Genomic DNA, 14,181 nt, shown 5'->3' with positions numbered 1-14,181 from the left:
TTTTTTAGAGTCAAGATCTTTTATATCCTGATTTTTATAATTGCAACCGTCACAGACCTTCTGGCTTCTCTAGTATCTGTTTCCCAATGGCTTCCAACAGTACCTTTACTCAGCCCCTTTCTTCCCCTTCCCGTGCCCACCCATGAGCCTGAGTGTGATAGATCAATTAGCTTTGTCCCTGTTACCTGTGAGTGCAAGACAAGACTCTTCTGGCAGGCGGAGAGCTCGGTCAGTGTTTGAGCCAGGTTCACCACTCCTCAGTTCTTGCTCTTGGCTTATGTGGTCTTTGCATCCAGAGTGCTCTAGGTATGAGTGAGGAGCTTCACAGCATGAAGCATGAGGATTCCAGGCAGCACCAGCCACAGGCTGCTACGCCCGCTCACGCACGCTCGTTTACGCCCGCTCACGCACGCTCGTTTACGCACGCTCACGCACGCTTGTTTACACACACCATTTCAAGGACTACTACCGACTAAATCTGCAAAACCCGCCTCACCCTGTTAACTCAGGTAAAACGTGCTCTGACTAAACTCCAAAAAGCAAGAGACTAAAACTCAATCTAGTCAGTGCCCTAAACAATCGTGTTAACCGTGAACAATGTCAACATAACCCCTCAATTAAAGTTTTCTAAAAATTCTAATGTTCTCTGACCAAACAGGCTTTTCCGTTTATACGTCAGCTAAATGTCTGTCCTAGTACTTACATAATACTTCGAGCATTCCTCTCTGAAAAGCATGGACTCCACTTACTATATTCCTAAACTAATATGACTTTAACTACAAATAACCCCTCAGACTAAACCTCTAGCAACTCAACTTTTTTAAATCCCCTAAAATTCAAGGACTGTAGACAACTATCATGCCACTGCACTCCAGCCTGGGTGATAGAGTGAGACACTATCTCAAAAAAGATAGAAATTATCATTTTATGACTGCTTACATTTGTGAATATTATTTGCATATGTATAAATGCAAATGTGTATATTTACATATACATATTTATAAATATAAAGATATTTATATTGTCACAGAAATACATATTTGCAATTCATGTCTAAGGAAATAGAGAACTAGATGAGCAGTGTGTAATGTTTAATGGCCTAGATTCTGATAGCACAATCTCCCTGTGCCCAGTCTTTATAATACAGTGAGTAAAAATGATGCCAATTTAATAAAGTTTTTGTAAGAACTAAGTAAATTCGTATATGCAATAGCTTGGATTTGTGCCTGGTATGTAGTAAGTTTTTAATAAATCGTAGTTCTTATTCTTTACTGAGATTTCAGTGACAAACGTAATTAACAGGACTGGATACTGGAAATCAGTAGCCTGATACTGTATCTCAAAAACCACAGTTAGGCTCTACTGTTTCAATCAGAAGGCCTGGCATATTCAGTTGGTGCAAAAGTAATTGCTGCTTTCGCAATTAAAAGTGATTACAGGCCAGACCTGTAATCTCAGCACTTTCGGAGTCTGAGGTGGGTGGATCACCTGAGTTCGGGAGGTTGAGACCAGCCTGACCAACATGGAGAAACACTATCTCTACTAAAAATAGAAAATTAGCGTGGCGTGGTGGCGCATACCTGTAATCCCAGCTACTCAGGAGGCTGAGGCAAGAGAATCGCTTGAACCCGGGAGGCAGAGGTTGCAGTGAGCCGAGATTGTGCCATTGCACTCCAGCCTGGGCAACAAGGGTCTCAAAAAAAAGAAGTAATTTTAAAAACCACAATTACTTAACATTCCAAGAATTTTGCACACATTATCTCCCGCGTTTCCCATAAGCACACATTCAATTAAGACCAATTTATTTATTTCTTGAGCCCACAGTAAACTTTTTTAACCTTCATTCACATGGGGCCACCCACTCAAATTTTTGTAAACCTCAAAACACTGCTCAATTTTTCATGGAGCCAGGCTTTCCATAATACTTTATTATTTCTTTTATTGCTACACAATTTACCTCGTCTTCAATTGGGAATAATCATCTCAAAGAACACGATGTCAATAACTATAAGTTCAATTTCTCTCTTTATTGTCCACAGAACTGTTTATTTTTGAATCAATAACACTTAATATTTGATTTGTGAATGTGCCACTTTCAAACATTAACAATTTATTGTGTGTTTATATATCTTTTTATTATTATTATAAGTTCTGCGGTACATGTACAGAAGTAGTTTGCTGCATCCACCACGCCGTCATCTACATTAGGTATTACTCCTAATGCTATCCCTCCCCAATCCCCAACCCCCTGCTATCCCTCCTGTAGCTCCCCCACCCCTCGACAGGCCCCAGTGTGTGATGTTGTGTTTTTAGTTCTTTACAATTCAATCTGAGTTTAGAAACCTTAAAGGCAGTGATTTCTTTGTATTTTTACAACCCATTCATTGTACTTTGTGCAGTGATGCTAATATGCCTGGCATTATAAATACATATTTATAATTAACAAAAAAATATTTAGATAAATTGATAACTAATACATTGGCGATTTATATTTAATTATTACACTATAATTCTCAGAAGAATGTCATGTTACATCATTTTACAAATATTTCTGTTTAAAATACTTTGAATCAGACAGTATCATACTTTCTAATACAATCTGTGAAGCAATGCATGCAAATCACAAATGATGTAGTTAGATGGTAAAGTAAAATATTAAATTTAATAATATAATCATAAATTGAATCACGTTTTCAGATAACTTTAGTGTTTCCTGAGTTACACACCAGAGATACGATTCACCAGTAATTCTATTATAAAATATATACATTCAAATATTACTATTTCATAGCAAGTGATTAAAATTCAACCTTCCATTACATAACTTTGCCAAGTCAGTTTTCTTTTGTTGGAAACATGACTTGGAAATTTCTCATTTGTGAGATATTTAATTTCTTTAAGAATAATATTAATTATTGTTATTAATATCAAATTCCTTAATTTATGGAAACAAGAAATGAAATAAAAACAAATTATTTTCCTCTTTCTCATAATAATAATAATGATAGTAAAAACCACTAGCTGTCTTTGCTGTTCTACTTGGATACAGCTCTACTATAAATTTGGCAGCCTTTCTAGAAAGTTCATTCTGAGAGCTTGCTCATGCTGCCAAAAGATACTTTCTCATCCTTAAAAAATAGAAATGTAATAAGAAATATGCTTTTCAAATATTTAATACAAATAACCTCAGAAGTTTATGGCCTGAATCCAAATTAGTATTTTATAAAAGTCAACTCATCTAGAAAAGAATGTTGGAATCCTGACAACCATGGAATAAATCTCAAGTCTTAAGATAATTTCCACCTGAGTAAAAATCCTATCTTTTCTCTTAAGCTAATTGTTTAAAATGCTCCATTTTATTTCTGAAAAGTCAGGCTAATAAAAACTAAACCTAGTGCTTTTATTTCTTTCTGTAAAGTACCAAAATAATATGAATGACCCAGAAATCAATTTTGAAGAGTATTACAGAAAAAGTGAAAATATATAAACTTAAATCTTTTTGTTCTAAAAATCTATATGTTGATATCTGAGTAAATAACAACAAATGGAAATATGAAAATATAATTTTATATTTCACTTATATTAAAACTTCTTTTCTAGAGTGTGTTAATATAAAAATCTAATATATATTCACTTATTTAATATATTAGGACTTATCTAGCAGACAATATTTTTTTCTGATGTAATCACATTTAACTATTTAATTAATAATTTTAATAAGTCACATTTTTGGTTGAAAAGGTTTTTAAAGTGAATTCTGACAGGGTAGATCCTGCAGAGTTTTCTTCAAGTTCAAAAACCAACAAACAAAAAATAAGCAAAAATTAATCTTTATTTCTGGAAACGACTGATTCATTTCAAGAATAAGCTGGAAATAAATAAGCTCATTTTGGCTTACAATTTTCCGCCCATTCTTAAAATGATCTGTGCCATTTTTATACCTGTGAACCTTATGTGGAATCAGTACTGGAGAAATATGTAGCAAGCATATGGTGAATTAATTATTCATTTTCACAAGTATATCTTTCCTAGTCTAACATTGAGCAAATTCTTTACCATCATTCAAAATACTAGCAAATCAATAGCAATGCATATTTTCCTGGGGAGACGATGCAGCAGAGTAGTCAAACTTATATTCCAACAATTGAAGTTTGAAAACATTAAGAAAGCAAAAATGCCTTAATAAAGAAGATAAAAAATTATTAAACAAAATAGATGAAAACTAAGTTACACATATTAAAATAATTAAAATTCAAATTTGTTTTCCAAAAAATAAAGGTAAAGCAGAGGGATATCTATCACTTTATAAGAAAAAAGAGTAAAAATATAAAACTGGCTACAAAATTACTAATTTAAGTGGGGAAATAGTACATGATATCAAAATAATTTTAAGAGAAAAATCTATTCAACTTTATGCAAATCCTTCTAAAACATAAATTCTCTACAAAAATATAAATTACTTTATGTGACTTTTAAAAACAGGAGATAATATGACCCTCAAAAATAGAGTTTTTTTCCCCTTTTCATTTTTTTTTTTAATGAAGGGTCTTGCTCTGTCTCCCAGGTTGGAGTGCAGTGGAGCAACCATGGCTCATTGCAGCTTCCACCTCCCAGGGTGAAGTGGTCCTCCCACCTCAGCTTCCCAAGTAGCTGGGACTACAGGTATATGCAACCATGCAGATATATATGTGTGTGTGTGTGTGTGTGTGTGTGTGTGTGTGTATCTGCATGATATAATGTATTAATGTATGTATTATTTATTTTTAATATTATATTATATATGTCATATATGATATCATAATATATGCATATTTATTTTTGAGACACTGTCTTAGGTTGCCCAGGCTGGTCTCAAACCCCTGGCCTCAAGTGCTCTTTCTGCCTCACTGCCTCATCCTCCCAAAGTGTTAGGATTATAGATGTGAGTCAATCTGCCCAGCCAGAAGATTCTTTAAACAGAAAAGAATTTGAAGAATTGGAAGAAATTGAAAATTTTGTTATAGAGTTCATTTGAAAAGCACTAGCCTAAATGCTTCTATAAAAGAATTCTATTGAAAAAAATGAGACAACTATGATTTTAGCATTATTCAACTGACCATTGGAAAAGAAGGCTTTGAAGTAGAGAGGAGATTAACTTATTGCAACCCCTTAAGTGCTATTTGAAATGTTTAATTTTTCATTAAAATGTGATAAACATTTTCACATAAATTGTCAAATGAAAGCAAATAATAGTCACAGTTATATTCAGTTTTTAAATTCCAAAGTAGCAAATATTAATAAACTTAAAATTATCAATCCTGGTAATAGGTTTTAGGAACTCAAAAATGCTTTCTTGGGTTATAAATCATTCTACTATAAGGATACATGCACACGAATGCTCATTGCAGCACAGTTTACAATAGCAAAGACCGGGAGCCAACCCAAATGCCCATTGATGATAGACTGGCCTGGGAAAATGTGGCACATATACACCATGGAATACTATGCAGCCATCAAAAAGATGAGTTCATGTCCTTTGTAGGGACATGGATAAACCTGGAAACCATCATTCTCAGCAAACTGACACAAAAACAGAAAATCAAACACTGCATGTTCTCACTCATAGGTGGGTGTTGAACAATGAGAACACATGGACACAGGGAGGGAAGCATCACACACTGGGGTCTATTGGGGGGAAATGGGGAGGGACAGCTGGGGCTGGGGAGTTGGGGAGAGATAGCATGGGAGACATGTCAGATATAGGTGATGGGGAGGAAGGCAGCAAATCACACTGCCATGTGTGTACCTATGCAACAATCTTGCATGTTCTTCACATGTAATGCAAAACCTTATATGTAATAAAGAAAAAAAATGCTTTCTCTAAAAATAGAGTATTTTGACAAAATTTATCTATCAAAACTGCAATTATTTTATCCCAATATTTCCACTTGAAATTAACAAATGTAAGAAAACATTAGTTTGATATATTTTTTCATAACATCATTTAAAAACATAATGTGAAAGATTACAAAAAACTTTAAATGTCCAACAGCACTAAAATATTTAATCAAATCTCTAGCAAATTAACTTTAGTAATGTATTATCATGTAGTATGTATTCTTTATCTACCAGCATTCACTCAGCATTGTTTGTGAGTTTTTCATGTTATTAAAGTAACTGCAGTTTGTTATTTCAATGTTTAGTCTATTCTGTGTTGTAAATATACGTTTAATTTATTAATTCGTTTGCAATTATTCAACCATTGATGGATATTTAGGTTGTTTCTTGTGTTGCTATATATATTTTTCTACGTACATTGTTGTGCATTTTTTGGTGGACATGTACATGCATTTCTGCTTTGTGTATTTGTGTGTGTGTGTGTGTGTGTGTGTGTGTGTGTAGAGAGAGAGAAAAAAAAGAGAGATTGAGGAAGAGAGAGATTGGGAGAGAGAGAGAGAGAGAGAGAGAGAGATGAAAATATTGGGTGGTAAGAGTGATAAAATAGGCATTAAATTTAGTAGAAAATACCGAACATCTTTTCCAAGTAGTAGTGTTAGATCATACTCTGTCTATGAAAGAACAGATTTTCACCTACACTTGATATTAGCAGACTTCTGAAGTTAAGCCATTTTCATTAATTGTAGTAGCATCTGTGTATAATGTTAGTCTCTATTACGTTGAAACAAAACATGTTGAGCAAACATTGCTATTTATTTTATTATACTTTAATTTCTGGGGTCCATATGGAGATCATGCAGGATGGTTTCGTAGGTATACACATGCCATGGTGGTTTGCTGCATCCATTCCACCATCATCTACATTAGGTATTTCTAATGTTATCCCTCCCCAATCCCCCCACACTCTGCTATCCCTTCCCTAGCTCTCCCACCCCCCAACAAGCCCCAGTGTGTGATGTTCCCTCCCTTTGTTCATGTGTCCTCATTGTTAAACACCCACTTGTGAGTGACGATATGCATTGTTTGGTTTTCTGTTCTTCTATCAGTTTGCTGAGAATGATGGTTTCCAGCTGCATCCATGTCCCTGCAAAGGACGTAAACTCATCCTTTTTTATGTCTGCATAGTATTCCATAGTATATATACATGCCACATTTTCTTTATCCAGTCTATCACTAATGGGCATTTGAGTTGATTCCAAGTCTTTGGTATTGTCAACAGTGCCGCAGCGAACATATTTGTGCATTTATCTTCGTAATAGAATAATTTATAATCCTTTTGGTATATACCCAGTAATGAGATTGCTGGGTCAAATGGTATTTCTATTTGTAGATCCTTCAGGAATTGCCACACTATCTTCCACAATGGTTGAACTAATTTACACTCCCACCAACAGTGTAAAAACTTTCCTATTTCTCCACATCCTCTCCAGCATCTGCTGTCTCCTGATATTTTAATGATCGCCATTCTAAATGGCATGAGGTGGTATTTCAAAGTGGTTTTGATTTGCACTTCTCTAATGACCAGTAAAGATGAGCATTTTTTCATATGTTTGTTGGCTGCATAAATGTCTTATTTTAAGAAGTGTCTGTTCATATCCTTTTCCCACTTTTTAATGGGGTTGTTTTCTTATAAATTTAAGTTCTTTGTAGATTCTGGATATTAGCCCTTTGTCAGATGGGTAGATTGCAAAAAAATTTTCCCATTCTATTGGTTGCTGATTCACTCTAATGATAGTTTCTTTTGCTATGCAGAAGCTCTTAAGTTTGATTAGATCCCACTTGTCTATTTTGGCTTTTGCTGCCATTGCTTTTGATGTTTTAGTCGTGAAGTTCTTGCCTATGCCTATTTCCTGAATGGTATTGCCTAGGCTTTCTTATGGGGTTTTTATGGTGTTAGGTCTTATGTTTAAATCTTTAATCCACATGGAGTTATCCTTGAAGAGGTCCTACACATCTTCAAGGATATATAATTTTTGTATAAGGTGTAAGGAAGGGGTCCAGTTTCAGCTGTCTGCACATGGCTAGCCAGTTTTCCCAACACCATTTATGAAATGGAATCCTTTCCCCATTGCTTTTTTTTTGGTCAGGTTTGTCAAAGATCAGACAGTTGTAGATGTGTGGTGTCACTTCTGAGGTCTCTATTCTGTTCCATTGGTCTATGTCTCTGTTTTGGAACCAGTACTATGCTGTTTTAATTACCGTAGCCTTGCAGTATAGTTTGAAGTCAGGTAGTGTGATGCCTCCTGCTTTGTTTTTTGTTTTTTTTGCTTAGGACTGTCTTGGCTATGTAGGCTCTTTTTGGTTCCATATGAAGTATAAGGTGGTTTTTCCAGTTCTGAGAAGAAGGTCAATGGTAGCTTGATGGAGGTAGCATTGAATCTATAAATTACTTTGAGCAGTATGGCCATTTTAATGATATTGATGCTTCCTAACCATGAGCATGGAATGTTTTTCATCTGTTTGTCTCCCCACATTTCCTTGAGCAGTGGTTTGTAGTTATCCTTTAAGAGGTCCTACATGTCCCTTGTTAGTTGTATTCCCAGGTATTTTATTCTCATTGTAGCAATTGTGAATGGGAGTTCACTCATGATTTGGCTCTCTGTCTGTTATTGCTGTATAGGAATGCTTGTGATTTTCGTACATTGGTTTTGTATCCTGAGACTTTGCTGAAGTTGCTTATCATCTCAAGGAAATCTTGGGCTGAGATGATGGAGTCTTCTAAATATACAATCATGTCATCTTCAAATAGAGATAATTTGACTTCCTCTTTTCCTAACTGAATACACTTTATTTCTTTTTCTTGCCTGATTGCTTTAGCTAGAGCTTCCAATACTATGTTGAAAAGAAGTGGTGAGAGTGGGCACCCTTGTATTGTGCCAGTTTTCAAACGGAATGCTTCCAGTTTTTGGGCATTTAGTATGATATTGGCTGTGGGTTTGCCATAAATAGCTTTTACTATTTTGAGATACATTCTATCAATACCTAGTTTATTGAGAGTTTTTGCATAAAGGGTGGTTGAATTTTGTCAAAAGCCTTCTCTGCATCTATTGAGATAATCCTGTGTTTTTTTGTCTTTGGTTCTGTTTATGTGATGGATTATGTTTATAGATGTGCATATGTTGAATCAGCCTTGCATCTCCGGGATGAAGATGAATTGATGGTGATGGATAAGCTTTTTGATGTGCTGTTGGATTCTATTTGCCAGTATTTTATTGAAGATATTCAGAATAACGTTCATCATGGATATTGGCCTGAAATTTGCTTTTTTAGTTGTATTTCTGCCAGACTTTGGTAATAGGATGATTTTGGTCTCATAAAATGAGTTAGGGAGGATTCCCTCTTTTTGTATTGTTTGGAAGAGTTTCAGAAGGAATAGTACCAGCTTCTCTTTGTATGTCTGGTAGAATATGGCTGTGAACCCATCTGGTCCTGGACTTTCATCAGATTCATTAGGGTTGAAATTAAGGAAAAAATGCTAAGGGGCAGCCAGAGAGAAAGGTCAGGTCACCCCAAAAGGGAAGCCCATCGGAATCACAGTGGATCTCTTGGCAGAAACCCTACAAGCCAGAAAAGAGTGGGTGCTAATATTCAACATCCTTAAAGACAAGAATTTTCAACCCAGCATTTCACATCCAGCCAAACCAAGCTTCATAAGGGAAGGACACATGAAATCCTTGACAGACAAGCAATTGCTGAGAGATTTCATCACCAACAGGCCTGCCTTATGAGAGTTCCTAAAGTAACCACTAAATATTGAAAGGAAAAACCAGTACCAGCCACTTCAAAAACATACCAAATGATGAAGACTATCAACACAATGAAGAAACTGCATCAACTAATGGGCAGAACAACTAGCTAGTATCAAAATGGCCTAATTTTGATACTAGCTAGTTGTTCTAGTATCAAATTCACATATAACAACATTAACCTTAATTGTAATGGGCTAAACACCCCAATCAAAAGACACAGACTAATGAATTGGATAAAAAGTCAAGACCTATCAGTGTGCTATATTTAGGAGACCCATCTCAGGTGCAGAGACACACATAGGCTCAAAATAAAGGGATGGAGAAAGATTTACCAAGCAAATGGAGAGCAAAAGAAAGCGGGGATTTCAATCCTAGTCTGATAAAACAGACTTTCAACCCAAAAATATCAAAAGAGGCAAAGAAGAGCATTACATAATGGTAAAATAATCAATGCAACAAGAAGAGCTAACTGTCCTAAATATATATGCACCCAATACAGGAGGACCCAGATACATAAAATAAGTTCTTAATGACCTACAAAGAGACTTAGACTCCCACAGGATACAATTGATAGTGGGAGACTAAAACACTCCACTGTCAATATTAGACAGATCAACAAGACAGAAAATTAACAAGGATATCCGGGACTTGAACTCAGATCTGTACCAAGTGAACCTAATAGACATCTACAGAATTCTCCACCCCAAATCCACAGAATATACATTCTTCTCAGCACCACATTGCAATTAGTCTAAAAGTGACCATATAATTGGAGGTAAATCACTCTTCAGCAAATGCAAAAGAATAGAAATCATAACAACCAGTCTCTCAGACCACAGTGCAATCAAATTAGAATTCAGGGTTAAGAAACTCACTCAAAACCATACAACTACATAAAAACTGAACAACCTGCTCCTGAATGACTACTGGATAAATAATGAAATGAAGGCAGAAATAATGATGTTCTTTGAAACGAATGAGAACAAAGACACAACATACCAGAATCTCTGGGACACATTTAAAGCAGTGTCTAGACAGAAATTTATAGCACTTAATGCCCACATGAGAAGTGAGGAAAGATCTAAAATTGACAGCCTAATATCACAATTAAAAGAACTAGAAAAGCAAGATCAAACAAATTCAAAAGCTAGCAGAAGACAAGAAATAACTAAGATCAGAGCAGAACGGAAGAAGATAGAGACACAAAAAAACTCTTCAAAAAAATCAGTGAATACAGGAGCTGGTTTTTTGAAAAGATCAACAAAATAGACCCATGGCCAAACTAATAAAGAAGAAAAGAGAGAAGACTCAAATAGATGCAATAAAAAATGATAAAGGAGATATCACCACTGATTCCACAGAAATACAAACTACCATCGGAGATTACCACAAACACTTCTATACACATAAACCAGTAAATCTAGAAGAAATGGATAAATTCCTGGACACTTACACCCTCCCAAGACTAAACCAGGAAGAAGTTGAATCCCCAAATAGACTAATAACAAGGTCTGAAATTAAGGCAGCAATTAATAGCCTACCAAACAAAAAAAGTCCAAGAACATTGCTATTTTTAAAGTTTCTATTCAAGCCTGCTGCACATTGCTTTATTTGACTATCATCTTATAATTGATTTGTAGGAATCCAGTTTCCACATATATGTGGTTGTAAATACCTTCAACTCTTTTCAAATATTTTTCACTCAACTTATGTGTTTTGACAAACAAGTATATCTTAATTAATCATAATTTAACTTCCTTAGTGTCTTTCTGACACCTTTGTGCAGATTTTATTTTTAATGTTTTGTCTAGCTTTTTCAGTTGTTCTCACTGGGAGAGTTGATCTCAATTACTCTGTGAACCCCTGCCATGATAAAGTGTTTTAAAAGTATAATTCCATTGGTTACATGAGTATTTTAATCCTAATATTTTGTTCAGTGTCTACATTTTATGATATATTCTGAGTTTTACTACTTATCTGATACTTATCTGATAATGAAAAATATCCTTTTGTAGAAAGAGAAGACAAATGGAGAACTTCCTCAATGAGATGAAGAAAAATAACAAAATGCACACCAAAAAGCATACGATATCCTGTTATCTCAATTATTTAAAAATACATTGACACATTCTTTGTAAATATGAGGCTATTTAAAAAATGTAACATGCAAATTTCTATGTGTTAACCTTTGTATAAAACCCATGATAAGATGCTTATTATTCAAGAGAAAGTATTATGATTGTATAACCCAGTAAATCCATCTTTTTTTCACTCCAAGCTATTCTTTGTCCCTAATGTTGTTTTATTTTAATGAGTTGCATCTCCTTCCATGACAGTACTCAGCCAACTCCGTCTCTTTACCTACCTTTAAGTCAGGAGTACAAGTGGAAGGGCTCCAGTGAATTTTCTCAGTAATAACAACTAATGGCTAACATTTCAAAGAAATTTCAATATTGATTGAAACATTTTAAAGGCTATCAATTATAGAACACAAGATGAAAGCCAATAAAAATTATTAAAGCTTTACTATGTATTTGCTTATTATTGAAAGAGGTTAATAGAGGGGAAGCAGAGAATTTTAGCAAGAAATTCTGACTGCAAACCCAGGATAAAGCCTAAAATTGTTCCCACAGCCAAACTTCTGTATATCCTAGAGACTAAATAATACCACTTTGGGTTTCTGAGAATTAAATCTTAGGAAGAATTTGACAGGACCTTCTGAAGGAACGTTAAAGTAAATTGACAAAGACAATTCAAAATATCATAAAAGGGCATTTTCACACACACACACACACACGCACACACACACACATACACAAACCATCAAATACAGTTACTTTTTAAATTATATTTATATTGCACCCTTAAATGGAACCTGACACTGTTCATAAGAGCTATACAATTCCTAATCAAATAATGCTAAACAATTACAAGTATAATATATTGCATTTATAACTTGTTACAATATGTCATACCATTTTACATAATTTAAGCTCACTACAAGCTGTGGATTAAAAAAATGGTTATTTCTGGTTGTCTGTTTCATCAAACAAGTGCAATACTAGACAAACCTTATCCCCTCCCCACTGCTACCTCAAACATATACACACACTTCCAGTAACTAAATCATTTAACTCACATCTTGACAGCATCATATGTTGGATAACTCAAAATACAAATAAGTAGTCATTTCCAAGCTGTTACAGAAAGAAGCCTACAAGGAAATAATTACATTAAATATATGAATTGTCTGCTTTCAGTTGTGAAATGTGAAAAGTGAAAGACGGGGATGTGAAATCTACCTCCATTTTCATGGAAGGTAAATTCTATCAAGGACCAGTATAACATTGTAATTAGTTTCTCCAATCAAATGTTTCTGTTTCTGGACATTTTCTTAACATAAAAAGTTGATTATCAAAAGTACAATATACTTAACAGAGAAAAACCAGCAAATTTATTATTCAAAACTCTCTTCAATATCTCAAGTACCTAATTGTTTGTTTAGCAGGGAATTACTGATTTCAAGTTAGCAATTTCTAATTCCATTTCTTTCCACTAGTGAGCATTAATAATATATTCAAATGTTTCATTAAGTAACGTTATGAAAATTAGGCATTTGGGGGAAAAGTGGTAGATTTAAAGCCAATTGACAAAAGCTGCTCCTCCAAAACCTAGTAAATGAATAAAATCAATATGAAATTCAGAAAAGAAGAAAAAAAAAACATAGTAGAAACAAAAATAAAGGAGGAGAAAAAAACAAGTTTATGGCATTTAATTTTTAATTTCTTAAAATGTTTGAAGCAATGTTATATTTTAAAAGTGTCAGAACAAGATCAAGTTTGCATTTGGCAAGCAATTCAAATATTTCAATATACATTATATCTTTAAAAAAAATCCCATGATAAAAACCTACATTATACTCTTTCATTTGTAACCTTAGTAAGAAAACATTGAATCACAAATCTTTTTGATAATGTGGATTCTGGTTATTATACCATCATTTTTAATCTTCTGAGTATTGCAATGCCTTCTGGCATTTTTTAAAAGGATTTGGAATGACAAATTTTGATTTAGGAACAATATGGAAAAGGTTAATGATAAAAATCCTGAGAAAAAGTATTAATGACTACACATTTTGAGAAAAAGGAGAGAGACAATGAATGAGCAGCCTCACTGCTTGTATCGGGTCCTTGTGAGAAAATGCAAAGTGAGATATTCATGAATGTTATGGTGCTGTGTAAAAATGGAAGTGATGGGTGGACCTTTAAGAAATTTGCCTGTAAAAAGAGAGAGATGCAGAATTAAGGGAAATGTTATTCGCTTCTTTCTTTTGTTTTGTTTTAAGAAGTCAAGAATGTTTATATACTGAAGAAAGGAGGTCACAAATTACCAGAAAAAGAGAATTTGAAATTACTAAGGAAAGATGCAAGGAAGAATTATACTAATTTTGAAATTACAAAACATCGGATTTTGGACTAACATAACAAAAAACTTA

The 14,181-nt window shown here is 34.2% G+C and overlaps 1 long non-coding RNA gene across 1 annotated transcript; it reads left to right on the top strand.

Annotated features, from left to right (window-relative positions):
- Window positions 1-445: 445 nt before the first annotated feature.
- LOC128931833 (uncharacterized) lies at window positions 446-13,444 on the top strand. Its single transcript, XR_008480866.2, has 3 exons — window positions 446-509; window positions 4,565-4,662; window positions 11,702-13,444. It is a non-coding gene; the product is annotated as an uncharacterized LOC128931833 (long non-coding RNA).
- Window positions 13,445-14,181: the final 737 nt, after the last annotated feature.

This window comes from Callithrix jacchus, chromosome 4, assembly GCF_049354715.1.
Source record: "Callithrix jacchus isolate 240 chromosome 4, calJac240_pri, whole genome shotgun sequence".
NCBI lineage: Eukaryota > Metazoa > Chordata > Mammalia > Primates > Cebidae > Callithrix > Callithrix jacchus.
This window is presented reverse-complemented; position numbering and strand designations above follow the sequence as displayed.